Raw genomic sequence first — 27,665 nt, 5'->3', positions numbered from 1 at the left:
AAAACTAGTGATAAATGACCGCGCAAATTAGACCATTAATTGTGCATCACGTTGGATTTCTCAATTCTTAAATATCATTGTCTGCAATGGTTAAAACAATAAATACAGTATTATTCCTCATCAGGAGCGTAGTCTCTTTTGTCTTTATCATAACAAACCTATTGTTTAAGACAAGCTTTTGTTAAGTGCTTAGAAAGTGCCAGTAGAGAGAAAATGTTCCTGACCTTGGCCATGTACTACACCCTCTGAAATTGTATTAGCTTTTATACTGCATGATGTATGAGCAGCCTTTTGAGATCTAGGAGTCTGGAATACGATGCTGAAAAATAACCATTCATGCGACCCATTCAATATTTAAGGTTAGGCACATCAAAAAGACGGCAACATTGGAGTGTATTGCAACATCAGGGGGTTTCTTACAGCCCCGAAGCTGCCCTCGGTACCTGGGGAGCTTCCCTGGGGGACAGGGAAGTTCCGGCGCAGCAGCTGCCTTGTCGACGCCATTGAGACTTCTCCCTCTCTACGAGACACCCAAACTGTGGCAGGGGAGGGTGTTGGATGAACTGCGATGTGCCAGGTCTGTAGAAATGAAGCAAAGCAGAGAAAATGCCCCGTAGTCACGGTCCTCATCTCAGCTGCTCGTTGTGCGCAGGCCTGGAGCTGCTCTGCTGGCGGGCGCAGTTGTGAGGGTGGAAATTGGATCCTGTCACAGAAGAGGTGAAACGTCCCAAGGACGGGGATGCTGCCATGACTAACAAACAAATGATGACTATGTAGATAATCCCCTGTGACTGAGCAAGATCTGTAATGGAAACAGAGCTTATTCTTTCTAATGGCTCTTGTGGGGAAGAGGCACAGGTCCCCGGTGCCTGTGGAGGGACGGGCATAGGTGGGTGAGGAAGAAGGCTGGCAGAGAACATGGCTGCATCTTTCCACCTCCCTGTCGCGTTGCACAGGGAGGCTGACTTTGCCCCTGTCTCTGCTTTTCAGTCAGCATACATTTTTGCATGTATGGGTGGCATCGTAACTTTCTCAAGCTCTATGGAAATCAAGAGAGCTCACCTTATCCAGGGCCAGGGCACCGGTCCCATCCCACCGGCAGGGTGCCAGGCAGCCCCCATGTCCCTGTCACCCCTCACTGGCTTAGCGTACCTGGGGAGGGACAAGGCAGTGCTTTGGGAACACTGTGCTTTTTCTTGCTGCCTTTTTTTAAAAATTATTTGATCTTCAAGTATGATCTCAGTCAAAAATGTTGTAATTTCTATATTGCTATGTGATAAAGTCATTAGCCTGCTTCTGGATAGGGAATGTTCTGGGAAGGGTGAAGGCCCTGTGGGGACCAAAATGGAGATGGGAGCCGTGGGGAAGTACTTAGAGCGTCTGTTTGCATGTTAAAACTGAATTTCTGTTTACTCATTTAAAACCCTCTAGAGAATATGGCTAGATACATATTATTTTAGAAACTATACATTATTTACTTAGCTGTGACAAACATGCTCCTGATTTAAAACTAAACTGTGTTGCTTGTTTAGGTACCAAATGAAAATACACCCCTATGCAGGAGCAAGTATAGCTAATGAAAAGTATCAGTGGTGTTAGAGGGTGTTTGTGGGGGGGGGGACTGGTTTGCTTCTGAAGCTACAAGACTTGGTGGTAAGATGCCAGTAGACACACTCATGTGGATACAAAGCCAGTTCTTGGGGTATGAAGATGTCTGCCAGACTGGCATTAATTATAGTTAAGGGTAGAATAGTGTGAATTAACAGCACTTTGCCTTTACATCCAAACTTTAAATGATCAGCTAAACTCTCTGTTGTAAGAAGCTCTAGCTGTATTTCTGTATTATCATCAAGGTGTATGAAACTTGTCTGTTTGGATATAAGTGTATCACAACTTTTAAAAGTTAGCTTGCTTACGTAATGTGAAAAGTGCGATAGCACCATTCAAGCTTTTTATTGTAACTTCTGTAACTGAAATCTGAAAATCGTAGGGATGCAGGTTTACAATTCATTGCTATTGGTAGCTGGGCTGGCCTGAGTGGCTTCCCGGCCAGGCTGATCATTTGTGTCCCCTCGTGCTCACGCAGCGTTCTGTGGTGCTCCTCTTTGAGGGAGAACTTGCACTGGCTAAACGCAGCCTGGCAGGCAGCGGAGAAGACAAAGACCTTGCTCTTTGGGGTGGGGAGAGGGAAGACTGCTTGTGCCAGCCCTGCCAGCACAGCCTGAGGTTTGGGAAACTTCATCCTTCTCCTCAGCTTCTGCCCTGGCTTGCATGTTTGCCATTGAATTCAAGGCTTATACAAATGATTTATTTGTTACAGTACAGCAGTATTTTACCTAACAGTTTCTTTTTGGTTTTCCCCAATGTTTCAAAATCAAGCTCCAGAAAATTCTTAGGGAGGGAAAAGGAAGGTTTCCTTTCTTTATGTATTTATTTCTGTAGGCACTCTACCTCTTTCATAGTATAAAAATACTATTTACCTGTCTTAAGAAGGTTGTAAGGGAGAGCCTGAGAAATTGGTATTTAAATATGTATTGGAACAAAATGGTCTTGGAAGGTTACTTTAATTTTGGTGGTAATTTACAACTACTTCTGGAATCACTATTTGGCAATACTTTACTTCTTCTGTAAACAAAAGACAGCTTATAAAGGCATCATACCAAGAAAATATAGGAATATGCAATACATACAGTACACCACTAGTAATACATGATGAGCTATATAATTTGTATAAATAGTCACAGATGGAGCTTCAGTTTTACTATTAGGATCTCTCATAAAGCACTAATTACTTGGCTTAAAGGAAAGCACTAGGGAAAAAATGGGCTTTGTGGATCAGAAAGATGAAATCTGAATTGAAGTTTCTGTTTCATAATTACCTACACCTTTATTTTGGTTTGGGCCTTGCCATGACCCAAAACCCTCTGAAAATAAAGGTTTCAATTTACAGACTTCAAAAGCTGTATCTGATTTTCTGTTTTCCCATTGATAAACTTACATGAGGCAACAGTTTAAATAACCTGGCGATTTTAAGGGAGCATTTGAGTGTTTTTCTTGCTGTGAATATTACTGGCAGAAAAGAGATTCTTCCCTTGCCCCTTATTTCCCAACATGCATGTCAGAAATGAGCTCCTGACAAAAATAAAAAGAAGACCGTCTCCCCAAAAGTGTGCACGTTAGGACAGGACCCAGGTTTGTGATCTCGAAAAGTGAACTCGAAGAAAAAGCTGTATTTACTGTGCTTTTTGAAGTCAAAGGTCTTTATAGATGTGGGTAATTTAAAACTAAGATAATGAAACTTTTGTCTCAAATTGTGCAAGTTTCTTGTTCTAATAAATGTGTCCACTCGTGTTACTAGCAGTCTTTTCACTGCCTGAAAAAATTATTCAGATCACCCATAAAGCCTACAACTCATTGCTATGATTAAATCTTCTCATGCAGTGGGGCCACTCTAAAACACCTCAAATATTTTGTAAATAAGTTTTACAGGAAAGCATCCTTACTTGCAGGTGGCAGAAGCAAGTTACATTTTTATTTCAAGGCTTAGTTGGGTTTTCTCTGGCTGATGAAATTTGGATACAAAGCCTTAACGTTCCAAGCATTCAACCTGCTTCTGGTATTTGTCCTTTCATGCTTTCAATTCTTGATTGCGTGACTCTCTTGATTAGAAAGAATACGTATGTATGTGTGCTAATAACTTTATCTAGGGATTAATAATTGCTGTGGAGATTCATTTAGGAATAATGATGATTTGAAAAATATTAATTAACCAGTCGGGTTGAGAGCATTGGCTAGCAGCATTAGATTTCCAGGCCTTTGATTTCTTACATGTACTTTTGTTCTGTGAATCTACATTTTTCTGCATCTAACTCTGATTAATCTTTAATCAAATTTTCTCTCATTTCTAACCCTTTGCTTTTAGAATGCCATGGTCTTGTTCTATTTATTAAATAAAGGTTCCTTTCCAAATGCAAATGTATACTGAAGAAAATTAAGATAACACTTAGAATGAAGTGAATGTTGCAATTTTGGGGTATTTAATTAATACTAGAGCACTTGAAACAATGTCCTGAAATGAATGGGGTTTGCTGATGAGTTGGTTTATATTTTATTTTTTCACACTATCCTACTTCTCCTAAGGGGAAAAATATTTTTTGTTCTTAGTCCAACATTTGTCTCAAGAAAAAGCATAATGAGCATCTGAGTGTTGACTGTGGGTGAAATGATGTGACATACCAATGACATTTTCATTAAAAAATATTTTAATGAGAGCAGGAAACAGAAGGGGGAGAAAAACTCTGTAGGCTCTGATGCACTGTTAGCTACCAAAAAGCACAAATATTTACTTTGGAGTGTGGTGGGTATGCGTGTGTGTATATATATACACACACACACATATATATACACACAGACGAATATATATATACACAGACACACACACACGAAAATATATATATATATATATTCTTTCCACAAAATAATCTTTAAACAGGTGCCTAAGTTTTTTGTAATGGGATATAAGTAACACAGAACGTAAGGGAAAAGTAAGACTAAGTGACATGAGCTGCTCCTGTTCTTTGTACTACTGGAAGCAGGAGACTCAATAGGAGCTGTTTTTAACCATTCCGACAGTTTGTTGAAATACTATGCCATTGAGAGGAACTGGGAAATGTACTGTGCTGCATTTCAAGATGCATTTGTATCACCTTTTTGTTTATAGCAGCAAAAGCTATGTCATTAGAAGGAAAATAAAAAATAAAAAAGTCAGAAAGAAACAGACGATGTCAGCTGATCTCTCCCAGGTGGATCCACTTATAAAACTACAGCAGTATCTATCAATTTCGGTTATCCATACTTTGGTTTATTTGTCTAGTACCAAAGCAATTCAGATTTAAAGTGAGGAGGAGCATAAGCTAGATAAGTAATAAGACTAAATTAAAAAAATACTTGTGTTTGAATAAGAAGACCATGCTTTCCCTCTAGTGCCTCAACCATTTCTACAAGCTGTGTTTTAATCTAAGACACGAGTACTGTAAAAGCGTACAGGGTATATATGGCAGAATGATCATCTTCCCAAAACCACTGAAAATAAAGACTCATTCTTACCTTTTGTGGTAAGTATATACCAATGAATGAATCGCCAAATCCTTAGTGTCAGATTAAAGCTTGGGTCTGCATAAGTTACTCATAAAAGGCCACGTAAAGTGGAAAAGAACGCAGTAAAGAAAGTGCAGTAGCAGGCAGGCACCCTTGGGTCTAGCAGGGGCAGCGCCTCATGTACCACCCAGCAGTTCTGGTAGCCTGCTGGGGTGGGAGCAGAAAGCATACATGCTGTGAAACTTGTTGCACTACATTATGTTCAAGTCAATGAGGCCTTACAACTGCCTGCAAAAATATTTTTCATTACAGAAAAATAAATGTTCGAAGTCATATAAGGGAAGGCAAAGAGAAAAATGTCTGTTTAACCTGCTTCTGACTGTTGGCTAGTGTATATGCGCCTGAAATTTTTGTTTGAAATCAGTCAAGATGTTCTATAAACTTTTGCAATGTCATCTCAGCCAGTAAGAGCCTGAGAGGGTAATTCAAATGAGTGAATATTTTTTGTATATCTCAGAACACTTATACAATTAATCATTCCCTTGAAAAACATTTTGAATTTTTGCCAGTGCTTATACTGGTCCAGAGCCAGTGCAGAAATAATTGAAGGGTCCTTATGTGTAAAAACTGTAGTATGTAATAGAATTTGGGAATGAGGGAGAGGTCTGGGTTCACATTGCAGTGATGTCATCCCAGAGGTCGGATACCATGTGAGAAGGGGGGCTGCAAGCTAGAACAACACAGGAAAAAAACTCCCTCCCTCCTCTTTCTCTGTTGCCATGATGGCTCAAACCCTTCTCTTCTTCCACACTGTAGTTGAAATCTGAAGCCATTCCTGTTCCAGTCTTTAAATGCAACAAAGAATGAGATGTGGAAGTGTCTTGTGTAAGAGGGTATTTAGGCCAAAATAGTAACTGATCTTTGGTTTGGATTCTAATAATCTGAATGGGTAAGGACATCCTCCTTCATTAATATCTCTTCCACACTCGGTAGGCAGGGATCCTGAAGTTCCAGTAAGTATCAAAAAACCACTGGAATCTGTCCCTGACAGTAACAAACCATTTAAAATAAATGAGACTTGCATAACTCACTTCAAGCACACACAAAGGCAAGTTTCATACAAATGTCTGTATGCTCTCTCAGCTTCATCTGCCCACTCAGCGTCTTGGTTGCCCTTTCAACACCCCTTATACTTCTGCTGGAAGGTCCCTTAAAACGGAGACTGACAGCATCATGCCAAACTACATTAGGCAAAAATTAGGACATGAGTAATTTCACCCCATAATATTTTTACTTGTGCCTTTGGGTGAATATATAATAATGAAATTATTATCACAGAAGAATAACCTCAGAAAATCCTGACTGAGTAATATATTGTTTGCTTATTTTAAAAGAAAAACCTGACTACTTTTTATCTACAGAGAGGGACAGAGGGAATAGAAAGGTGTGCCTAGTTTTTAATGTCCTTAGTCCAGTGTTTAGAATTCTGTTGGTTTCTAATATTTTTTTAACTCAGAAATATATTTAAATGAAAATCCATTAGGTAGAGCAATTTTCATAGCAGAAATAATGACATGTTTTCTTCAGTCTCTGACCTTACAAGTGGTGCCACAGGGAGATTTTACCTTTTTAAACAAACCAAGTATTTCTGTGCAATGAACTAGCTCCGAAGGGCTGAAATTCATAACACATAATTGTAGTGGAAGAGTTAAAGGCAACTTATTTTTGCATCTTCTTGGTAAATAAATACCAGATTTTATTAAATATATGTGGTGCAGGGGCAATGCTCCGTATATGGAGGAAACAGCATTTATCCTGCAGATGCAGAAGATGCATCCTGCACCTTCCCCAGGCACTGAACTTCACTGGTTAGCAATCCAACCTGAAAACTAGAAACTGTAGGACAAGATGCCATGGCAGTGATCAAAAGGGGAAAAGAAAAAGAAAAAGAAGAGTAAAAGTAAAATGTTTGCTCTCTATGCTTACAAGGAGGGGAAAAAAGCTAAACATATAGAAAGGTTTATATATTAAGAAGGTTTTGTATATTATGTAGTGTTTGGAAAGGGTTCACAATACTTAAGAATTGGAGTTTCTTGATCCTTTCCTGTCCCTAAGTCTTGGGCTTGTGTAAGGACAATCAGTTCATTCCAACTTTGACATTTAACTTGGCTCAAATCTTCAGCATTCAAAGGCTACATTTCAGACTTACTTGCCATTCAGGAGGCCAGTTAAAAGCACCTCTGTTCGGGGTTGAGTTTTTGGTGATTTTCTGTTTTACTGTTGCTTTGTTTGTGAGTGTGGAGTCAATATTGTCTCTAGAGATCATTCCACAAAGTTCTTGCAGTTGAGGGAGGGGGGGCTTGTTTGGTTTTTTGTTTGTTTCTGTGATTGATAGCTGTTTCTGCATCTTGTCTGACTAAATTAGGGTATTTTAAAATTAGCGCCTCTAGAATCAGAATATTTTAGTGACAACATTTCCCAGTATTATGAATCAGCTGAGTTTCCATTTGCGATATGGGTACTGTAATATTGATAGTGTTGCAGTGATGATCTTCTAGCAGGCAAACAAAGCACTCCACTGGAAATCAAATAACCTTTGGGTTTGCAGTCGTAGGCACCAAAACTGTCACTGTTCAGGTAGGAGAGATGGTTATACATAAGCCAGGCTATTGATGCTTTCTAGCAGAAGAATTTAATGGTTCTATCAAAATGTTCAAAGAGGAAAGATGAAAAAAATATTCGGTGCTGCAATTTTGCTCTCATCTGGGAAGTGCAAAGTGTACTGATTCGGACTAAGATCAGTGTGATTGACTTGGAGGCTGTCTGATTACAACTTGGATACCAATTTTAACTAAATTGGTTTAGAAACCAATTCAGGTCTGTAAACCACATCGGGCTAAATCGATTTAAGGTTCTCTTAAACTGATTTAAGAGAGACTGCACCAGGGAGTTGCACAGATTTAACTAAATCTATTTCTAAACCACTTGAGTTAACTCAGTGCTCATACTGTATATAAATCAGCCTTCAGATATAGAAGTTAAAAGGTCCATATTTTATAGTTGTTCATTTTGTTCATTTGATACATCTAGATCTATGCACAGATATTCACTGTACACAACTATTTCATTATCAGTGAGCAGCATGGAACAGGAGTCATAATTTTCTTTTTTTTTAATTGAACTAATATTTGGAAAGGGAGAGATTTGAGATGCATATAACAGCGCTTTTTGCTGAAACCTTTAGAAGGATGAAAAGACACTGGATGATAATGAAATTGTATTTTGAGCTTTTTTCCATAAAATGAAGTAGTCATTCTAGTGTGCGAAGTGCTATAATTATAAAGCAATTTGCCACCCTTAATGGGAGGACTTTTATTTCATAAAATATTAACAAAATATAATATCGGTGCAATAGGTTAGGAACAGTCTTATTTTCTCCATAAAAAGTCAATTTGTAACCACTGCAAGACTGTCTTTCTCAAGATGACTATATTAGGGTAACTGATCCTTTTATAGAAATATCAAAATATAAGCATTAAAATAACCACAACACGTCCCATTTACCTTTCTACTTAGTAATCAAATATTTTTCACTGTCTGCCTCTCTAATTTAGAGGCTGGTGTCGTTGCTGCAGATGATTGGCCAAGGGCAGTAGCGTTTAATCAGTGCCTAAAAAAAGTTAAAACATTTGAGACGAAACTACATTTAAGAAGGGTTATCAGCTAGCCAACACGGACCTGTCTCCCAGCTTGCCTAAAAGAGCATTTGTATTGGGCTAGCAAGTAAGGAAAAATCAAACTTCTTTTTCCACAGTGAAGCAAGAGGAAGGAAAGTGAGGGAGCATCTGTAATTACAGGATTTCAGCTCTGATCTGGGCAGCTGCAAAGCATATGTATCATATGAAGAACAAAGGACTGGAGATGGCAGAATTAACCAAGCCTTAATGGATTCACTCTTTTCATTTGCTCTCTTTGTTACTATTTTTAATTAACCAGCAGATTTCCTTTTTTTCTTTCTTTTTCTTTTTTTATTTGCTGCTGTTACTGTTCCAGTGTCCACTCAAGCAGAGCATGATCAACTCCTAGGGAAGTCGTTAATCATATTCATTTTGATAGTGCTTCAAGATCAACTAAGAAATGGAACTCTCTAAATAGCTGAGACAAAGATCATGGAGGAAGCCACTTGAGCAGAGTGATAAACGTCATTTTCTCTGAAAATAAATGAGAATCCCCCCCGTGCTCATGTTAGCTAGTGTGTTAGCTAGGTAGAAAGGTAGGAAAACACCAGGAGAAACAGAACAAAACATTCAGTTAGCAAAGGAGGGTCAGAAATTAAATGTGAACCACCTCTTTCTCCAGCTTTCCAGTCTGTCTGATCAGACACTAAAAATGAATGCAACAAACCTTATTGCAATATGTAATTGTTGCAATGAAGTTGGTAAGAGATATTTGGTCTGCCTCTGCTCTGTTCAGGATGAGAATCTGTCAGGGCTAAAGCTTGTGTGTTTGATGAAGCTAAAGAGCCAAGAAACTGTCCTTTCATTTTAGCAAACAGTTTATGTTCATTGGCTTCAGCGCAATTGCACCAGTTTACACTAAAGATAATCTGGATCCTATGTCTGGTAAAACAGGGTGTCGAGTTCTGTCCAGTTTTTCTACTGACCCAGAAACACTCAGGTGTGATAAAATTAGATGGATGTGGTGTTATCTCTGGAAGCTATGAATCATTGCTCTGCTTTTTTTTTTTTTTTTAAATCAATAATGACTATATATTAGTAGCATAGCCCTCCGTATTGAAAAACAAACCAAACAAACAAAACCATAGGCAATCCATGGGCTATCATTTTTATGTACTGTAGAGTTGTGTCCATGAGAGAACATTCGCCAAACTCTTTTTTTCAAATGCAGCCCCAAGTCTGTTTGGCAAAATATATTTGTAAGCTTTTCTAAGTGGACTAAACCTCTGTTTTAATGATGATTGTTGTTTGTTTGCATTTAAAAAATAAAGTAAAAACAAAACAAAAAAAGGAACAGCACCACATCAATCGGTTAAAATCTTTTATTTCTAACTGGATTTTAAGAGTTCATTTTCTGAATAGCACAAAAATAGCTTAAGGAAATTACATTTTTCTGATTGAGGATACAATAAAGATCATTAGTATTTTCGCCTTTCCAATGCCGTGAGGTCCCATCTTCGTGTCCTTTATGCAAGCAAAGCTTCCATTGATGTTACGTGGGCTCTACTGGGACATTAGTTGGTGTTCAAACTGAAGGATGGGATCCCAGCAGTATAGTTAGAAGATGTGTTTGGTCCCGAAGAGTTCAGTGTACAGTGTAAACTTGGTTATTAGCTAACAAATCACTGCGAGCTGAATGTTTAGTCAGTCTGCCAAAGCTGCTGGTTGGAAAATCTGTATCTAGAGAAGTCATTCACACTGGAAACCCATCCTGCATCTATTATTAACAGGGTGGAAGCAATCTTGCTTATGTCTCTATGTATGTTCACAGCTGTCTGGCAATCAGGAGTGGTGGAAAACACAGAAGAAACATTGCCGAAACTAGTTGCTCGTGGGTTGAAAATGCAGTGTGTTGCTATTTATCCCTGTCAACAGCAGGCCCTATTAACTATTTTTAATGAATCACCACTGCTTTTACTTTTGCCATCAGCCATGACCTTCACCATTTAGAAACACATGGTCTCTCATAAACGATAGTCTATGACATATAAACTTGCGAAGGATTCTATCACGGCTCAAACTACAATATCTATCACTAAAACAAACTGCTTATTCCAGCTGAAGAGACACTCATATATATCATGGAACCAGCCTTCCGTATTTTGAAATTTACTGCCCTGCATTGGTGCTTCTTTTTCTTGGCTTGCCTTTTTTTTTTTTTTTTTTTTTTAAGGAGGCCGTGCAACCTTGCTCACTTAATACTTTTGATAAACTTCTACTGACAAGGAACTTGATTAATGATGGTTAAAAGAATTGAATCAAGAGTAGGAAAGACAGGGCCAAAAAAGCAGACTGCTGGGCTGATGGAAACTAACGTCTCTACAGAAATATATGATGGACCCTCCTTTTTGCCATGCCAAGTAATTACTCGCACAGGCCTGTTGTAATAATTCCTATTACAGCCAAAACGGAAAAGTCAGTAACTCACAGCCCTGGGACAAGGTGAAGGCAAGGCCAGAGTAGTGTGGATCAATATTTCATTTACTCACTGAGGTTAGCTTCTATCCCTGTATCAAATTCTTTTACAGAAAGCCATGAAAGAAATGAGGTTTGCTGAAAAACACCAATACAGGGCCCTCATTTCCTTGGGGGTGCTCATAGAGTACACGGAGCAACAAAACCTTTCAGCAAAACAATATGCACTCAAGGTCACTCATTACTTGCTACTGTTGGAAAATAAAGTGCCATTAGCCTGATATGAGTAATGTACATCAATCAACTGCAGACCAGCAAAAGTATGTTTTCAACATGGTATTGCAGCTGAAAATGAATGAACCATGTTAACGCTTTCTGAACAGTTTGACAACAGTGAAGAATTTTTCCTTTGGCATTATCATTTATTTCAGAGTTTCACTGCAACTCGTCTCTGTAGAATCAAGCCAGAGCATCTCTGTTGTTTGCTGTGCTTTATTATAATTGAATTAATTCTCATTGAGCAAAAGTCATTATTTTGATGGGAGCAGTGGGATGCTTTCCAAAAATCTCCCATCTGTGCCTTACAGGACCCTCAGTCTAAGGGCAGATAAACAGATGTAAGAAGAAATGATCTATCATGTTAGTAAAATAATTTAAAGCAATACTTGCTTAGAATATGAGATTACATTGAGGTACACATACTTCTACTTTGCTGCCTACAGCAACTCTTCTCTTCCATAAGGAAGTTTTGAGGAAAAGGAGGACTTCAATATATCACTCGAGAATTGCATGTCGTATGTAAGGCTACCACTGTGCTGATCTGAAGGGCAAATGTAATATATGCTTCTGAAACAGCTGAAGTACACTGTGGTGTATTTTTTTGCTGCTTCCTCTCACAGACTTCCTTTAATATTTTAAATGTTGTCTTCCCTGTAGATTTGGGGTTTCCAGAGAAGCTATTGGGGGAAGGTGGTAACTGGATGTGTTCTGGAGCTACGTACAGGAGACCTTACGAAGCACAGTCACAGTGACATAGCTACTGTGCAAAAAATAATGTTTTTTCTTGGCATGTGGGGCATCTATCAAAATGCGGGCTTTCTGGTTTGAGCTTTCTCATTTGTAAATATTTCCATGAAAACAGAAGAGAAAGTTTGTTTGCTTCTGTGCACTGGTAGGGATACAATCTTGCTTTTACTGACTGCTTTTTGGAAAGAGTGTTTGGTGGGTTGTTTATGATTGCTCGTGTGGTTAATGATGTTTTAGATGTTTTCAAATCTTCTTGATTGTCATCTGGTCAGAAAGTTATGGTTTGTGTTATTAAAGTTCAGAATTCTCTAATCTTACCTGCACTATTGATACATTTGTATCATAGTCATGAAGGGGTAACTTCCCAAGAACTGCCATGTCATCCTGTTCAAAAATAAAGGCATTATGCAGGCATAAAATAAACTGTTACAGAATAGGGAAAATTACTGTGAAGAGCACACATTTTTTTTCTATGAGATGGTAATCTTTTCTCACTTCTCCCTCTCTCTTTTGTAGCATTCTCTTTGTCTTTCTTTAGCATTTTGAAATCACTGACTAAATAAAAATACTAAGTCTTTGTTCCAGAATTTTATCTTGAAGACTTACTGAGGCATGCAAAAAAAGTTGAAGTGTTTAGGATTTTGCACTATTACTGTCTTTTGTAGTGGTGAAGATAAAGTAGTTTCCTTTTGTAGCACCATCTCCTGAGACCAGACACCCAAAGCAAAGCATTCTCATCCGTAATGAGCGTTGAGCTACTTCCAGCACTGGACTCACTTAACCCATGTTAAGTCTATGCAACACTGTACCGTGTAAGTAAACACAACCCAGAAATGATGGGCCAAGGGGAAAATGACTGATTGAAGGTCATATGCTAAGTCAGAAATGATTGTGGTCTTTCTTTCACGTTTGGCATTTTGAAAGTTTCTGTTTACTGCTGTTCAGTAGAGTCGAGGGACATCCAATGAATTAATTTCACGTCTCTTGCATAAATGTGTCCTCTGCAGTTGTTAACAACTTGGATAGTGCTCTTAAGTTTTCTGCAGTTGTGATGTTTTGTATTTTCATTTACAATTTGGAAGTATTGGCAGTTCAGCAGATATAGTCTTCATCCCAGTTCCTTGCAGACCACGCTGCTTCCATTTGAGTAAATCAGCTGAACCACTGGTAAATGTGAGTTTCATTATATTTTGGGTTGGTTTTTTTTTTCCTATGGATTTCCTTCTTTAAAAATGAAGATTATAGTAATTATAGTACTGCGGAACACTTGCCTCCACTTCCTATTGTTCTTCCTATGTGCTATTTCTTTCTAATGATTTAATGTAAAATGATGGACAGTGTATGAGTCCTGAGGCAGTACTGCTCTCTCCTTCATGTCTGCAAGAAGGAAAGAGAGATGAACATTTATAACTGCCTATGAAACAAAATAGATCAGTTTAAAGAGAACCTTTCTTTCTAGGCACGTAGGGAGGCTCTCTTGGATTAAAAGGGTCCACTACATTTGATTTGCTCCGTGGTTTAGATGTGGAGTCAGCTTTGTAAAGAGGGGGTAGTTCAGTCATAAAAAGTCTAATAATTCCTTAGAGAGATTCTTTGAAAGGCACAGAGGAGAATTAGAGAACCTGTCTCCTGTACTTGTAGGAGAATTAGAATCACAATTTCCTTTTTTAAAAATCCTGTTGTTGTGATTAAGTTACTTTTCAAAATCCCATTCACTACAGCTAGTAAGCCTATAACACTGTATGGGGCTGCTCTATGCCCATGTTTCTAGAGTCCCTGAGGCCCAGGTCTTCAAAGTTATTTAGGCAACTAAATATAATTTGAAATTACACAGTGATGTTAGTAGTTCATTCTCATGAACCTTCTTTGAAACAGGGAGACAGTATTACCTTCATTTACTAGGAGGAAGAGGCGTGGTGAAGCATAAATAGGTTTAAAGGCATTTAGGTGCCCGGTTAAACCAATAGGAAATGGGCATCTAAATACCTGTGAAAGATCTAACGTTTCACTTACTATAGGGAGGATCAGCACATAGGTATTACAAATCTCTGGAGGTTTCCTATGCTTCTACTTGCAATGAATAAATCTTTCAAGAATGTCTCAATCAGGGCAGGAGGACCTTGTGATGGGAGGCTGAATGCTTAGTATGTTTTAAAAGAAAATTAAACCACTCTTTCCCGCCTAACTTTCGTTGGTATACAGGAATCAAAGATTTCTTTTTCTGTTCGCGAACTAGCACCCTAACTGTTGGGTTTGCTTTTTTCCCTATTTCACAAGAAAATACCCTGGTGGTTCTTGGTGTCACTGAGAACAGGAGTCATTACTTTGTGTCGGTGAGCACTCTTGTATAGCTTTCATAACAATAAAGTTGTGTGCGGCAGGATTACTCTTTGAACCAGAGTGTTAACTGAGAGATTGGGGTCACATCCGTCACCCAAATGTGAGGCGGTCTGCTTGCACTTGTAATAAAGAACAAATGTTTGGTCTGGAGGTCAGGATTTTTGGATTCACAGTGCACTTAGTTAGATCAAGGTCTGATCCGGGGTTAAAATCAATATCACAAATTGCAGCTAAAATGACAAAGAATATGTTTCCATCTATGTTATATTTTAGGTACAGTAGTCTTAATGTATAAGTAGGTCAATTCCATTAAGATGTAATTTCATTAAGGGACCATAACTGCAACTGGAATTTGGCCACTAGATGAATTTTTTTGTCTAAAGCAACTGTACAGACATGCATCACTCCTGGATGCCGCTCACTTGGGTAGCTCTGCTTTAGAACAATAAACCCAGTAATCATACAGTGCACTCTGCAAGAAAGTTTGAAGGAAATCAGTAAAAAGTGTTTGTCTGTAGGGAATGCATTCTTTTTTTGAACTGTCACAAGAATACCTGTCAAAGTAGTACAGTAAAGCAGTCGAACATTTAAAAAATGCACACTTTCTAGAAACTGAGACCTTCAGTTTAGTGCACTTGTACAAGTACATATGCAAGTAGAGGATTTAGCAGTAGAGCCTTCAGGCTTGCTTTCAAAAGGGACATGAGACAAAACATCTGATTTTAGGAAGCTTCCCTTCAGTTTCTGTAATGTGGCAAATCTGAGCATAGTTGACCATAAAATACTTTGAAGTCTTGGAATAAGGAGATGAAAGTGTCATTCAGGAGGAGACACTTTTTCTGTGTTCGTGCTGGCGAAGGTATGTTGTCTGTCCCCAGGCACGGTGCATGAAGGGGTGGCAGTTGAGGAGGAAGGGAGAAGTAATCTCAAAATCTTGGAAAAAGAGGAAGATTGTAGGATGTCTTTTATGTGGTCCTCTGTGACGATTAATTTCATGTGCGTGAAAGTCATACAGAGCTTTGTAGCAGAGCGTGGTGCCGCATTTACAAAGGGTGGCTCTATGTCCGCTGGTGGCCGGATCATAGGTTGAGAGTCATCTGACTCTCGTAACTGTTGAGCTAGAAGAGGCTGTGTATTTCTTGCACAAACTGGAAAACTTTATTTTGGGTTTCATCCCCGCTGCCTATTCCCCTAAGGGTATTACCCAGCATTGCCATACAGCACAGAGCGGAATGTGCTTTTCTCCACTTACAGTGCAGGGTCGGGGAGGAAATACAGCCAAAGCTGTAGCCAAGTGAAGAGCTCTGGCTCTTTCTCTCTGCCGTGGGGGCCTTAAGAAGCCCCAGCTTGCCAACAAGGATCTGCTGCATGTATGTGGAGGAAGTCTGGGGAGAGAGAAGATCATAACTGGGCAACAGCTGCTCTGTATGACTTGCTTCCCTGGTAACCTGGCAGCTCTCCAAGTCGAAATCTGAATAGGAGTTAAACTGCTCAAAGCATTAATTCCCCTTATAGTCGTGAGCTTTCTCTTTCTCCTCCCTGCTCCTGCTGGAGCAATGCTCAGCAGAAGTGGAAGTATCCTACGCCCATGCAGGTTTTGGAGGGTTCATGCTGTCAGCAGAGGCGGGGAAGACGTCACTACACAGTGTGCTTTATCTCGAGTATCGGCTGCCTGCTGTAACAAACAGGAGGACCGGGATGTTGGCAAGCAGCTCTCCTCTCTTCCCTGGGTGCTGTCACTCGACATGGCCTGATCTTATGAGGAGTTGAGCGCTGCATGTAAAAGCTTTTGTGATTGTATTGATATTTGGTGATTCCTGTTTACATGGAAGGCATTTCCGTGAATTTCGAGTCATGTGTAAGGATCTCAGGATTACTTTCTGCTGCCTCTGGGTGACTTGGACATCGTCCCCCCGCTCTCCCCCTGCTATTCTACATGAGCAGAATTATTGGGTCCAATTATTATTGGGTCCAATTATTATTGGGTCCTCTTGAAGTTCAAAACACTGCTCTGAATTTATACCCTCTTGCAAAATATGCAGTTTTATGTCCCTTGGATATTTATAGACATAATGTTTTAAATCTTCCAGTTTTAATCATATTGTAATTTGTGGGTTTTTTAAAGTACCTTTTAAATTGTCCTGTTTCCTTCATGCTGCCTTTTGTAACGGCTTTTTCTTGAGTTTTCAGTTAGTGTACCACATTAGTGACTCATATATTCCAAAATATTGCAAAGAGGAAAAAATAAAATTTCTACCTGTTGGAGAGTGAAGAGATATAAGTTAAGCTGGGTGCAAATTAGTATCTATTGAGGAAATGCTGATGTTTATTTTAGCAAGATATATAAAAAAGCAGTATAAAATTAAACAAGGGTAATACATACAGCTACTTTGTGCTTACTAGTAAGTTGTCTCTCTATGGAGGCAGTAACGACAGCAGCCCAGACAGTTTCTTAAGGCTTTTCCTGCTCTTCTGTGCCCTCTATTTGATCATCTGCCAAGGCTTGCGAATAGTGCCAAATCAAACAGTACAGCATCTCCATAAGTCTGCTCTTGGAAGCTAAGGAATTCAGCAGTTGAAGTGCAATGCCAGATATAAAAGAAGCAATTACAGTGGACTTCCAGGAGTTTAGGTTGAATAACTGTTATATTTGTATAACAGATATTTTGAGGCTCCTTTTACTAACTGGACTTCTGCTTTCTGTATGCTTTATCAACAGAATCTTAATCTACGCAAATATAATCTTGCAAGAATATAGGTTTTCCCTCTCTTTTTTTTTTTTTAAGGTTCTGAAGTTCCATACAAACTTTGAAGCCTATTTCTCTGTATACTGGCATTAGCAACTGAAGTGCAATGTTCATCGGTGAAAGAGAACCTTTGCAGAAGGAACCATAGCAGCTATTTTGAGTATAGAAGACCACCTTCCTCTTTGCAAGTATTTATCTTTCTTCATACTTATGCAGAAGCCTTCTCAAGTTTTTTGTCCTTCTTACTTATTAATGGTGAAGAAAATATTTTATGTGATATCTCACAGGTTTTCATGCTTTATACAATGAAATGAATTAGTGAGGTAATGACATCGTTTAGAGTAAAAGGAAGAAAACTTGGATTTCTTTCATTGAATTGCGGTGTAGACACATGCCAATTCTGACTGAAGTAAAATTCATCTCACTGTGATTGACCAGCCAAAATCTATTCATCATTTAATCTTCAGGAGCACAAAGAGGAGCTTTGCCCAAAATGAAACTATTTTTACATATATGTTAGTGAACAGCCATACTCTCTTGGGGTCTAGAAAGCCAGAGTCCATTTGCACTGATTTAACACACTGCTTGCTTAAATTCTAGATGAGGACGCAGGGAAAATCAAACTAAACTTGAAACTTGATTACAGCATGACAAGATTGGGGGAATAAATGGGCAAAATCGATCTCGCATTTACTGATTTTCCTTGTAAAGATTCCCTTTTTACTTTTGTATGTATTTTCTTGTTGTCTCATAAAGAAGCAACGGCTTATTACTTACCCACATGGCCCAGACCTTCCACACTGTGCCTGCTTGTAACATTCACACCACTGTGTTCAAGGGGGGAAATAATTTCTTTGAATAGCTTTAATGAGATAAAACTTCGGTCTGTTTTCTTTGTTGTTTCAGTTATTTGTACCTTGGAATACTCGGACTATCATGATAAAGGGAAAAATGATTGAAGATTTCCACTTTTATGTGAAAATTATTGAAGTAGCTTTTGATGGTAGTGAGCTCTTACAAACACTAAAACAAACCAAAACCTCCTTTTTCTTAATTGTACGTGGATTTTTCCCCTTGTTATTTTACTGTGCAGGCTCAAGTCTTCACTACAGTAGATCAATAGAGAACTTGTTTGCATTAACAGGGCTAACTTTACACTTGATGTAGGTGCCTGGTTGTATACAGAGGTCACTTGCACTGGAAATGCATGAGAGAAAATCTTTTACCTGCTTTGGTGGAATCTAGGGACAACTTCAATATGTAAAAAATTACTCCTTTTCCCTCCAGGGACTTAGCTCTTAATTGTAGCTACTAGAGCTACGTTATTTGTAGTCTCTGTGAGATTTGTAGGAGTAATAATAAAAAAAAAAAATCCTAGATTTACTTTTATTTTTAAGCTCACTGCAAAAAATCTATTTGTCTTGTAAGTTTTGCTTCACAACATCACAGTCAAATTAATTTCCCAATTATTCATTCAGAAACACTTTGTAAATTCTATCTCTTGGACTAACGGGTGGCTTCATTGCTGCATAGGCACAAAGTTTCTATAGTAATGTAGTGCAGGCTCATTGTAAAAGATCTCATGCTTACGCTCAGGGGAGTTCACTGTCCTTGTTAGCTGACTTTACCTGCTGGTGAGCTTCCAAGTTGTATTGGCATCTGTTAAAGGCAGGGTTACTTTCTGTCTCCTCTTTCTTCTCTTCCCTTGTTCTCCCCATCTCTAGTGAAAGATGCAGCAGAAGTGATGATTACCTATCAAGCAGATGTAGGTTCAAGTATATATAGACAACACTGTGGCAGCGTGTGCAAGTCAGGTAAGCTGGGGAAACAATCTTCGTGATATAGATATGTCTTTAATGACATAATGACTCTCACTGTGGAATGGTTTGTTTCATCCCTGCAAATGTTGAACTGATCATGCACCCTATACGTATGAATTACTGTGTACCCTTTCAGAGGGCAGTCTCTTTTGGAGTGAACTGCGTAAAGGCGAAAGGACGCGTGCATTATGCAGTACAGCGCCAAAAGGCTGGGGCTCAGCTGTGGAAGTGGAGAGCACTGTACGGCCTGGAAATCTTGGCTCATTGTTGAACTTGTTGCGGAGAGTTAGATGTCTCATTTGGGACCAATAGCAGGCACCGTACTATCGGTGCTTTGGGATGCTACAAAAGCACGTGCTAGGAAATGTCAAAGACAAGGCTGCGTCTAAAACTCCTCTCTCCACCACAGGCGTACGTGCCTATGCTCAGGTTTCAGCCATGCCCCTGGTGAATGTTGGTTTCAGAATTTGGAGCTGTGCTCAAGCAGAGGTGTAGGAGCAGAGGGTCTGAGATCTTAGCTTCTGAGATCTCGCGACATTAAAGCTTAAGTTCACAGGCCATATTTGGTCCTCAGCACGCAGCTACTTGATTTGGGGTAGAATTGGTAGAATGAATTTTTAACATTTCATCTTTCAAGGCTCCTTGAAATGTGGAAAAAATAGTATTCTAAGGAATCTTTATACTTCTTGCATGCAAACCTAATACATTTTTTACTCAGTACTTAACATGAAGGAGAGGTTTTTTCATTTAATAATTTTATGTTTCAAAGGAACAAGTCTCTAGCTTTGGGTTTTGCTAAAAAATAAAATCTAAACATGTGCATACATATGTGCTGTCAACCAGGTGACATTTTCTAGTATCTTTTTCCTAGAGAAGTAGGATATGTTGAAAAGAGAATTAGAAGTAAAATAATTCCACTTTGCTTTGGAAAGCAACCTTTTGTAATCTGTAATCCTATGTTACCACTTCCTTGAAAAAGCTTTCTTTTACCTAAAATAAACTTTCTGAAATAACTCTCACCATTTGGGAAGCTTTCAACACATTGTAGGACAGAGTTGTTTCTTTTTCTCTTCCAATAATGCTTTGCACCATGCCATGACTTGAACTTTATTTTCACATGTTGTGGGAGCATCTGAAATCCCTTGCCAATCCACCTTTCTCTCCAAATCCTTGAAACAAAATTAACAGAAAAATGGCGTGTACGTATACATATGCTACAAATACATGTATATGGTAATTATTTTATAACAATGGTAGATAGCAAAACAAGATAGGATGCAAACTGAGGTTTCTCACATCATTTCCATGACAGATACTAATAGCAAATGCTGATTTTACATCAGGTTTACAAGTAACTGGTGAAAGTTCAGGTGGTGCAGGGGCAGACCAATGATATTTTATGGTATAAAATAACATTTACAAAATGATAAATTTTTTTTTTTAAATTGCAAACTGAGTAGGAACTCTTCTAGGGGAAAAATATAATCAAATAAGAGGTAGGGTTCTGTATAGCAAAGAGAAATGCTGGGCTAGCCAACTGTTTAGAAATAGAAGTAGGGTGTAGAATCCAGGCATAGCTGTTACCTGTGGTGTGGTGAGGATGCTTAATCCACAGTCTGCATGTTGAAAAAATCTGTTGCGTTTAATCTGATTTGTGATAAATACTAATGGATTTTTCACTTTGTGCAGTTATGTTTGTTGTTGTTTCTACTGAAGGAGTTTATGTGTAAGTTTGCAAAATCCTGAAACCCAGTCAAGCAATGTGTGTGAATTCAGCAGTTCATGTGAGTAATCCAAAATAAGCTTGCTAAATGGAAGTGTTATGTCTTTCACTGATGTTTTTTTTTCATGAAATTTAAGTTCATATTAAGCCATATGATGTTCACAGAGAAAAACTAATTAAGAGCCTGATCCTATGGTACCAATTTCTTTGAACGGAGAACTGTATGATTGGGTCTTGATATAGTAACAGTTAATGTTATAGATTCTTGCATTCACCTTGAACAATTACATGGTTTAAAGTTTATGCAGCAAATTATTAGGTTTGGCAATGACTCAGTCGTCAGGATTAGTTTTACACCAAATTGCTTGCAGATACCAAATGACAGGTTTTGTAATGAAAGGTTGCAATTATTTCTAATTTCTTCAATAGTAGTCACAAATCACTGATGCTGATTCTGCCATTTGTATGTGGCTTTCTAAAATAATATCCTGGTGTGTCTGCCTTACCAGTCTTTTATTCTGTTCACAAAGTTGTTCACAAATCAGGTAAAGTTATAAGTGTGCAGGAGGAATTTTCTGATAAATTATTACTGAATGATCAGGGTGGGTGTTCTGGGTTTTTTTTTCAGCACATTTGGTTCTTATTATTTGTTTTCCCTTGCTTGTTGATTACGTTTGTTATTCCATAGCCCCCCCACTTTTGAGTGATTACAGTGAACTGCAAAAATGGGTAATTAGCTGTGGTAGAGCGTTACACTGATGTGACTATTCTGCTCCTAGTTCTGCAGGTAGCATGCTCAGCCCTGGCTCAGGGATCTTTGCATTCTGTGCTACTCAGTACAGCATAAACACTTTCAGTCTTCCCAAGCTTCTGAAATTATTCAATCCACAGAGGCTTATCACATTGCCAAGCTCATATAATCTCCTTATCACGGTCAGTCTCACACAAGTAACACCATGACTTATCCTTATGCTGTCCTGACCAATATTAATGTATTCTTTCCAAATAAAACAGTTTCTAATTGCCTAAGCTGCGTGTGAGCTATCGTCCACGTGGGTACTACTGCTATTACAAGTATTTAATGGCTTTGTAATAACATGAGTATGAAAAAAAACTATGTAAAAGAAACTTTGGTTTATTTTATGTTACGTTTCAACAACTTGCTGCAACAGCACTGTCTGCAACAGTATTAATTGGGATTCTAATGCAACTTTCTGATTGATGGTTTTGTTATTGGTGCATGTTTAACTGCATTTTACCAAGAACAAAACTGTACTGCCAGAGAAAGCCCCTAAAATCACACAAACTATGTGGAATTCTTTTCATTAAGTACTTGTTTCATCTTATCTGAAGTTTTTGGTCAAAGCTGTGTTAGCGGTTTACACCTGTTCAGATCAGTACCTGCCGGTGGATGGCAATGCTATTCTGGATTGTATGACTATGTAACAACCTAAGTCTTCAATATGATCTGGATTTAGATATTCATCCCAAATTCTTTCATATTTTGGTTACTTGCAGGAAGTAGCATAACTAATGATACTTGATATAATATTGTAGAGTTAAAGAAGTATTTCATTTGAAGAACACACTCTGGGAGCTTTCATGCATGTTTTGAAGAAAATGTCCTCTTTTCTCAGCCCACGGGTTTGTGATGGTGACCCCTGCCCCCAGGGGTGGAATGTTTGCATTGCATTTGTTTGCCCAGTACAGGTGTTCTTCTAAATGAAAAGTAGAAGTGCAGATTGTTGCAAAAACCTTCTCTTCTCAGTGCTTCTCTCTCATTCTGAGAAGATGTTAACTTTCGGAAAATGATTATCAACAGACAAATAAAAATTTCTTCCTATTTTCCTTAAAAATTTGTTACTGAAAAACTACGCCAATATGATCCTTGTATAAATTGCAGTAACTCTCTTGAGGTCAAGCTTCTTTAACTTTCAAACAATTCTCAGATGAAGAATAATAGAAAATAAACCAACAACAGTGGATGTTCAGTAAAAAAGTTGACTGTCATCAGTCAGTTTGGGTTTCTTTGTGCTCAACTTTTATATTTTCAAATACGGCCATGTGCTGGTTTTGACTAGGATAGAGTTATTTTTTTCCATAGTAGCTAGTATGGGGCTATGCTTTGGATTTGTGCTGGAAACAGTGTTGATAACCCAGGGATGTTTTAGTTATTGCTGAGCAGTGCTCACACAGGGTCAAGGCCTTTTCTGCTCCTCACCCCACCCCACCAGCGAGCAGGCTGGGGGTGCACAAGAAGCTGGGAGGGGACACGGCTGGGACAGCTGACCCCAACTGACCAAAGGGACATTCCATACATATGACGTCATGCTCAGCATATAAACCTGGGGAAGAAGAAGGAAGGGGGGACATTTGGAGTGATGGCGTTTGTCTTCCCAAGTAACCATTACGCGTGATGGAGCCCTGCTTTCCTGGAGATAGCTGAACACCTGCCTGCCCATGGGAAGGAGTGGATGAATTCCTTGCTTTGCTTTGCTTGCGTGTGTGGCTTTTGCTTTACCTGTTAAAGTGTCTTTATCTCAACCCACGAGTTTTCTCTCTTTTACCCTTCCAATTCCCTTCCCCATCCCACTGGGGAGGAGTGAGCGAGTGACTGTGTGGTGCTTACTTGCTGGCTGGGGTTAAACCATGACAGGCTGTTAGCGAGGGAGCATATTATACGTGAAATAAATATTTGAATATTATTTGATTGAAATGACTTGAAAAAGCTTTTATTTCAAGCAGTGGGGTTTAGTTTATTTTATATGTACACTAAATATTTTCTCAGAAATTCATAGTTTTTCTGTTGAGAGGGAAAAAAGTTTGATATCCTTAAGTAAAAGGGTTTTAGAGTATAGAAAGCAAAGATATACGTGATGTTATTTCTCTGGAATGCAGTTTGTTCTCAAAGGTTTGGGATTCTCAAAGGGGATTCACATAGAGGAAAGTCTGACACCCCCAGTTCCTTCACATCTGTGATGTTCTCTTACAAGCAAGACATCTCTGCTTTACCAGTCAAACTTTGGTATCTACAGTATGATGCTGCTATGTTGGAATAACATTGGCAGAAAAATCTGTCAGTATCCTAAAAATGGCAGTGGTAGGTACTGATGATCAGACTAAAGCAAAACTTTTCTGAGATATAACAAAACCAGCAATATGTGCTAAACATGGTAGTGTAAGCAATCTTCTGGCCATTTAGCACAATACAATGAATTTTAGGAATGCATTTTGGAACCTGACTCTTCTTGATGGAAAAATAATCCCTTATGCTGCCTGGGAAGGGAGAGGGCAGCAAAGCGTTTTAGCAGAATATTTTGGGGAGGCAGCAACCTTATTTCTTCAGCATATTTTATCTGCTATACACTTGCGGTGGCAGTTTCACTCTATGGCATCTTGGTGCTTTACAGCTAATATGAGACGTGACATTAAATGCAAAATAGGTAGGAAGACTTGCAACTGCTTGCAGATGGGATACGTCTCCATGTATAATCACACTAAGTCAGTATTACCAGGGCTTTGGCTAGCATTTAAGAGCCTTTGGTGTTTTGATTTTTTTTTCCCTACTGCCAGGTGGTTTCTGCTCCCTAATTGCATTTACATGTACTGTGTTCTTGTATGACCTACCAGGCAGCCTCTATTGATGGTCAGGATTGAGCGTATTTTTCACTGTAGTGCAAAGGGAATGATTTTACACTCAGGGTATTGCCTGATGAATAAGGCTTAAAGCTGACCAGAGCTTTAAGTCCAGAGCTATATTCTTTCGGTATTACTTAATTTTGGTTTGGGGCAACTAAATTCTTTTTCATTTCTCTCTGCAGTTTCAAAGAGTTGTTTATAAAACTATTCCTCTTCTAAGCTGCAGTAAATGTGAGCAATGGGTGAAATGATATCTGTATGCTTTTGAAAGTGTATGTAGTAATCAATAGAGACGGTAAGCTCTTTATAGAAACAGAAGTTAGTATTTAAAATCAACCTTTGAAATACTGCAGAATTTTTAATTACTCTTAATTTAATTCTCTTATTTTAATTACTTGTCAAATGTTACCTTAATTTTTGTCAGATAGCCTTTTTGATATAGATTTGGGTCAGGCAGAAATACAGAGGTGTCAGAACGGAACAAAGCAGGAAGCTGGCTATGTTTCTTCTCATCCTTTTCTTGTGTGTAGGTTTTGTACATGAGGATGAATACCTGTCACATGGCAGACTGTAAATATTGCAGAATTTTCTCTGTTAAACTTGGATGGTTTCAAATATATTATTTTGTTTGAGAAGTTCAATGGTAGGAGGACTGTGTCTTTCTAATGAGACTTCCTTTTAACACCTTTGCTCATCTCCAGAAACACTAGTCCCAAAGTAGCAGACTTTTTTTTTTTTAAATCCAGAGATATAACAGCTTCCTGAAAGGCATGGAGCCTGCAATTAACTTTTTGTCTTTACTTTTATTTTTTTGTGGAAGAATCAAACTTTCTAACATACTCTTGACAGCCTGAGTCATTTGATGGGGTCCATCAAGGTAAAAGGGTCATGAAACATCACAGAAAAAGGAGACTTCTTAAAAAACCCCAGACCTTAGCCTTTGCTATAACTATACTTCTTTTACTTCCCAAGAAGAAACACTGTGCTTCAAAATGAAATATTTCTATCATATAGTAATAAACTAGTGTCGAATAGGGAACAGATATAAAATTGCTCATCAATTCTGTTCTTCTTTAAAGTCTGCATTGGGAAAGATGATTAGTATAAGGTCCATAACAAAAATGATTTAATTTCTTTTTCTGTGCCCTATTCTTTGGTCCAATCTCTTCTTCCCAAATCAATTTTATGAGATACTACTTGGGATTTCTGTTTAAGTAATGCCCATAATACCAAGAGACTTTGCAAAGGTGGACTCAATAGTACAATTTTTAGGATCCACCAGATGCCAACTAAACTAATAATAATTTGTTTGATCTCAAACATCAAACCTTGCAGTAGGTCTAATGCTTAACTGTACCACCAGTAGGAATGAAATCTTGATCCGATTGCCATGAGTGGGAATTGGCTGCATTGCTGTCAATGCTCAGACTCTGAGCTAATCATTATCAGCCATATTGTCTGCTTGCTTTTCAAGCATGAGAGTGACAATTATAGAAGTTCTTTTATGAAAAGGGAAATGATATAAAGAAAATCTCTATGACAACTATGGCAGCTTACCTGAGTGTGTTAATATAGATATAAAGAACTATTGATAATTGTGTAAAATAATTTTACCCTTTAAATGGAAACTAAGGAGATTAAAAGTATACTAATCTATCATTAAAAGAAAATGAAACTTCAGAAGAATTTATGACAATTCCCCTAGCTCCCTGTAGCCTTGTGGCACTTGTTACGAACCTTAATCAGGAAAGGCATAATGGTGGCGATAACAATAGTCAGGTATGTGGCAAGGTAATTGAGAGAACTGTCTAATCTGATTAGAAAACTGGCAGATGCCATGAGGAACATTTGAAATGTTTACGGGCTAAGCAGTGCCAAGGACCTCGACAGTAAGCTGAATAGACATACTTAGCATGGACTGGACACCAGATGCTATAGGGAGTCTAAACGCAAGGTAGGTAAGTGGTGGTGTCTGAAACATGACTGTCGAAGGCCATGCTTCATTTAGGAAAGATAGACATTAAAGTGATAGGTGATTTTCTGTGCTAATGAATCTGTAAATACAAAAGAATACAATGACTAAAACAAGGGGTTTGGAACTAAAATGGTTCATGGTTGGTTGAACAATGACCTAATGGAAAAGTATCAGCAGTGAGCTATATAGTACCAGGCTAAGTTTTGGTTGTGAGTAAAGAACTTTTTGTTACATGGTTTGACAGAGCGCTATGAGAATTGTGTTGTGGTGAAAAGGTTTAATGTCCCACATAAAAATCGGTGAAAAGCTGAGAAATTGGTGGTAGGACCCCATTTTAATTCAGTGTGAGAATGATGAGTTTCTTTATCAAGTTGTTACAGAAGAAATAAAAGGTGATACTATGCTATGGTAAGCTGTGAGTACATAATAAGAAGCTGTTCACAGAGGAAAGCCTTGGCTTGGCTGATCCTTTGATTAATTTCAAATTAAACAGAAATATATCTCAGACTGTTTTTGTAGAAATGACTTAAAGAAATCAAAGTAAAGAGCTATTCAGTGGAGTCACTTGGACTGTAGAACTCAGGACCTGGAATCGCTCTCTACTTTTGACTTAAAAAATATTTGAAATTTGCATCTTACACAAGAGGGAATAAGCTTGTAAGGAATGTTTTGAGGTCCAGTTTTGTCATGTTAAGATGGGTAACCATCTAAAATATTATTAAGAGTAAAAATCCCACTAGAAATTAGGGAAGAAGCTGATGAACAGAGGAAGAGATCTGTCATGGGTAGAAAAACTGTCTAGTAAGTATGACATGACAAGTGCCAAAGTCAAGATGTCTTAGTCTTGGGAAAGAAATTGAATGTAAATCAATGGTAAATAGTTCCTTATCTATATTTTTAAAGAAAAGAAGGTGGTGAGAGAAAGTATGACTTGCATTTAATGTAAATGAGGTGTAGACTGAGGATAATCTAGTTTTGGCCAAACCAGTTGGAGTTGGGTGGTGGTGGGGGGGTTGTCAAGGAAGCAACACAGTTCTTAATGAGAATAGAAAGTATGAAAATATAATCTTAGTAAAGCCAAAATAAAATGAAAACTTGGAAAGCGTAACATACAAATTTGGCAGAGTCTCCTGCCAATCTCTCCTA

The sequence above is a fragment of the Mycteria americana genome, chromosome 5 (assembly GCF_035582795.1).
Source record: "Mycteria americana isolate JAX WOST 10 ecotype Jacksonville Zoo and Gardens chromosome 5, USCA_MyAme_1.0, whole genome shotgun sequence".
Lineage (NCBI taxonomy): Eukaryota > Metazoa > Chordata > Aves > Ciconiiformes > Ciconiidae > Mycteria > Mycteria americana.
The sequence above is the reverse complement of the archived record's forward strand: the minus strand, read 5'-3'. Positions refer to the sequence as shown.